This window comes from Geospiza fortis, unplaced genomic scaffold (genome assembly GCF_000277835.1).
Source record: "Geospiza fortis unplaced genomic scaffold, GeoFor_1.0 scaffold506, whole genome shotgun sequence".
Taxonomy (NCBI): Eukaryota; Metazoa; Chordata; class Aves; order Passeriformes; family Thraupidae; genus Geospiza; species Geospiza fortis.
Genome location: NW_005054493.1, coordinates 316378 through 321256, shown reverse-complemented (window position 1 = coordinate 321256; position 4879 = coordinate 316378). Strand labels below are relative to the sequence as shown.

Sequence of the window (4879 nt, the reverse complement as noted above, 5' to 3'; positions counted from 1 at the left end):
TCCCCTGATCATGTAGAGAGGAAAATCCTCCTCCTTACACACTGTTGCTGTAGACAAAATGTTTATTTTATTTCCAACCACAACTCCATTTCTTGAACTTCACCTGTTTGTCTCAACTAAGCAAAGCATATCCTGACCAACTCTGCTGTTCAAAGGAATGGGCCTGCATCCCTTGCATCTTTCACAGATATCCCAATTTAAAAAATGACACAAACTTAAATAATATTATTTAAGAAAAGTGTTTCAGTAACAGGGAAATTTTCTAATTATATTTTACTTCACCTCTCAGCCTTGTACAACCAAAAGGATAACAAGGACTTTGGCTTTACAGGTGGAAGACTATTAATACAACCTCACAAGAACAGCAGTTGTGTTTGTATAGCACCTAACCAGTACAGTCCTCAAATGTGAGCTGGGAAACTCTGGGCATCCCTCCAAAACCAATACACACTCACACACACACACACGTGTGTGCGCACACACAGAAACAAATTAAAATACTTGTGGTTGAAAGGTGACACATAAAAAAATGAATAAAAAGGTATTATACATGACCTGATATACTACTAAATCTCTCAATTTTCTGTTCTGCTAGAAACAGTTTGCTAAAAAACAGAACGGATAATCAGAAACATCAGGTAGTGGCATTTAATTGCTATGCTACCTAAAGTGCATAAGCTGTCCTGAATCTGAATTTACTAACCCGTGTCCTAACAAGCCTTAAAAATCCCAAACCCACTCAATCTTCCACAGAAGGAAGTAAATCATACTTATTAACTATATTTAAGGAAATTCCCGGTAACAGGCACCTGCACTATTATGCAGGATTTTATAAACCACTGTATTTGTAGAATTACCTCTGAATGACTTGTACTGATCTTTTCTTTTAGCCTTCTAAGTCTTCTGTAAAGAGCATTTCTCTAAACCTATTGGATGCATTTCTATGAAATCTAAAATAATTTTGAAAGCATACAAGGGTAATCCTCTTTCAAATGTAATTGGCACTGCCGTTGTGAAGAAACCAGAAAGATCAATGGCAGTAAATTGAATGCACTCACGTGCTGGCTGAGCATGGACAGGACCAATCCCGGATCCTGTACTTCTTGTAGAGCGTAATCTCTGTGGCTTTTGCTACTTCTAACACCAGTCAGATGTTATCAAATATTCTGATACCTACCCAAAACCATCACACACAGAGTTTTAACGTTTTCCACATGTATTGGAGAATTCATGCCTTTAACAACTGGAACTGTTTCTTATTAAGTGAACGTCAAGAATTGAATGCGACATTCTGTTGAACATTCTTCTAGACTACAAATGCTTCATTTTTCCTGTTGTATCCAGCCAGGCTGCCCCTTTTATTCCCAGCAACACAAATAGAGTTTTATCAGCCTGAAAGAATCTTTCTTCTAAATGAAGCCCAGTACTGTAATAACTTGAAAGGCATCTTTAGGCAGCATAGTAAAAATGTTTGATTTGTAATTGCCTGCTGAACTCTTGCACAGTCCGTTGCCATATGGTACCTCCCTTCTACTGGCAAACAATCTTTCCTTGTTCCTAACTTCTCAGCCTCCCTACCCCCTCCTTTTCTGGAGGGTATGGATAGGAAATCCGAAGGAGGAGTTTCTCCTGCTCTCCGAGTGCTCGCGGTGACATCATAGGTGGGCTGAACGGCTGAGCCGAGTGTGTGTTTGTTTAAAAAAACACTGTCCAAAAGTGATGTATATGGAATCTGGGTCAGCTGTAGCTGGTTAGAGCACTTCTGCATGTGAGAATTAAACACTGCAGTTTCAAAAAACATCTCTCTCTCTCCTGGAATAACGCATATTGGAGCATTACTTTTTTTCTTTTTTTTTAACTGATTAGTTAGCTTGGTTATCGTATGGAGAAACCCAATTCCTCAATACAGCTTGGATCTAACGTAGAAAGACAAAAGCAATTTTCAGCTCCAGCTGCAGATTAACACTCCACACCATCGGGTAATATAGGAAGCAAAAGCAATTTGGCCTCTGGATTTTCCATCTGCCACAGAAGCAAACCAGCTGGAAGACTTTATTTCTTGGTAAGTTTTAAAGTTATTCTTACTTACAAATTTAATTTTGAGCTATTTCTGAATGCTACATGCATCTCCCTCAACATACAATTGTGAAGAAAGAAATCCCTCTCAGCCTGAGAAACATTTGACAACTAACATTAAGACTCATTTTTGTGGCATTTGGTAGACTTTGGAAAGAATTTAAAAAGGCACTGCATAAGAGCACAGACTAACTTGTTCCAGTTGTAGGGATGAACAAGTTTCGGTTGTTTAGCTGTATTGTTATCTACAGTTACAGAAAATTAGCACTACCAGATTCTTTGCTAAGCATGTAATTTGGGTACTGTGAACATACTCATGTGAAATTCTGATCTTACCAGAAGGCAAAAGCCAAAAATCCTATCGATTTCAGGGCAGCTGGATTTCACCCAACACCAGAGCATAGACCTAGCATTACTAGAACTAGAAAATGGATACCTCAATAAAACCACTGTGAAAAGTCCCAAGCAAATCAATGCACATCTGTAAGTAGCAATCATTGTATATCGTTTCAAGTATGGTTTTATTTATGGTACTTCTGAGAAGCTGAAGTTGCCTGAGCCTAGAGCCAACCAAGAAACCAGTCATACACTGATTCAGAACATAATCGAGTTTGTAGCACAATCAATTGTGCAGCTGAAAATCCAAAGGCATTGCTGCAAAAGGCACCAATACCTTCCTTATTTGTACCTCAATTGAACTGCAGTTTGTTTCTAAACAAAGATCCATTTCATAAACATGAAATGCAGTCTACAAAGCAACACTACATTAAGTGGAAAATTGAGGGGTTTGTTACAGTTCACTAGTGGAAGAAAGGAAGAAGAATGCTGCTGCTAATCGATGATTAAAACAAGAAAGTTGTTTACAAACAGAAGACAAAAGTACAGATGAAAACAAAAAAAATACTTGCTTATACATAGGAAAAGCGTAGAAAACTTTCTTCATGCTGACTTGGAAATTAAAATACAGTAAATAATCCAGAACAATGCAAATGAACTTCAGTGATGTATTTGCATTTACAAACTCAGAGCTGCCTGACACGGTAAGAGAGAATGAAGGGGCTGATGCTAAAAGGAGACACAAAGTGTTACAAACTTAATTAAGATTTAGTAGCTACCAGAGGAAAAAAGTCTGAAGCAGCCTTGATAAACAAGAAAGAGAGATCCTTTCCAAGTTCTTGAGCCCGTTTCCTTACAATTCTTTTGTGCTGATTCACATAAGGAGGAGAAAATAATCTAAACAACAACACAACCCCCCTTTGAAGCACATAATGTGCTTTGGACACCAGACTCCATTCATTCATCATCAGCCAAGGGCTTGATTTACACTGCTTAGAACAATTCCTAAACCTTCCACAAATGAAAACAGCTGAGCCAATAATTTTAAAGCAATAAACTGGCTGTATACAAGGTTTTAACTCTCTCTCCTTTGCTGCCTTCCAACTTTAGAGTTCAAATTTTGAAATGTTTGTTTTAAAACAAATAATGCAACACTAATATTATGCTGCTGCCAAAAGAATGATCTGAAGTACAGTGAAAAAAAATATACTATTTGAAGTTTTAAAGGAACTTACTAAAAAGAATGGAAATTCTGAACATTTAAACTTTAGCAGTAACTACATGGCTCTGTCGAGTTTTAGTTATTGTTTTATTGGGCTTTGTTTTTTGTAACGTGTCCTATTGGTTTGGTCCTTAAAATGTATACACCAATGAATGAAGTACAATTTCCTACAGCAAGCATAACTGGATGCTTAATATCTTCAGTATCTGTTCTAAGCAGAACTCTGGAGCCCCAAAATCACACATTGCCAACAAAATGCACCACTGCATTGTACCTGCCTGTTCAAACAATGCAAATACACACAGTGGTTGCCAACAAATGCAAAAGAACCCCCATGCTAAAAAAACCTCACCAAAAAATCTGGAAATGCCATGAAATTTTGCTGTGCTTTTAGAATATCTACTGTGACAAGATCAACAAATCTCTTCTGCAGAGAATTTCTAAGAAGTTATCATTTGCAAAAGGGGCACGTTTTCAATGACAACCTCAAAACCCCCTGAATATTTTTAGATTGCCTTTCCTAAAAGGAATCAGATTGATGGCAATCTCTGAAGCAGAATTCTGTGACTCAATACATCACATATCTGATGAACAAAACCCAAGAACATATTATTCCTGGAACCCAGTCAATACAATTGAAAGTAATCCTGTTATTTCAGCAGAGGCAGAGGGAAAAGCACTTGTTTATATAGGGAGAAGTAACTTACTTAAATCCAGAGATATACTGAAATCCATGGGAACATTTCTCCTATAGGAAGAGGGTTTTTCCCACCTTAATACTACTTCTAATGTCACAGACCCACTTTTAAGCTAAAAAAATCTACAAAAATCCTCACTTAGCCTGTGCAGACATAGGGGAACACAGCTGGGTTTATTGATTTCAGCTGCTAAGGCAAAGCTCAACAGAAAATGAAGTCTGTGTAACATCAATAACTGAGCTCCCTGATTAGCTGGTATCATGGGCAGAGCATCTTTAGTGTCACGATTGTAATTTACTTTCTTAAAGAACCCAGTCTGTTTCTCTTCCTGTTACACGTAAGAGGGCACTGCTGGCATTTATCACTTGACCATATTCTCCTAATAAATATTTGGAATAAAGATAAGTACTGATACTGAATTTTCCATACAAAAGGAATCCTATATTCCCATTTACCTGCAACAGCTTTGTTACAATCACCCCTATCACCCTACACTGCCCAGGGAGAACGAGCCTTTGTCAGCTCTGGAAGAACAGATTCCAATTTG

At 37.7% G+C, this 4879-nt stretch overlaps 2 protein-coding genes across 4 annotated transcripts in view; one reads left to right on the top strand and one right to left on the bottom strand.

Annotated features, from left to right (window-relative positions):
- RALGPS2 (Ral GEF with PH domain and SH3 binding motif 2) overlaps window positions 1–4879 on the bottom strand; it is a 115228-nt gene that overhangs the window by 37540 nt on the left and 72809 nt on the right. The gene's annotated exons all lie outside the window — the stretch shown is intronic.
- The window catches only part of ANGPTL1 (angiopoietin like 1), a 19616-nt gene continuing 16413 nt past the window's right edge, over window positions 1677–4879 (top strand). Inside the window, exon 1 of the mRNA XM_005428597.2 lies at window positions 1677–2062. The gene's annotated coding sequence lies outside the window, so the exon portion shown is untranslated. The remainder of the gene's footprint in view (window positions 2063–4879) is intronic.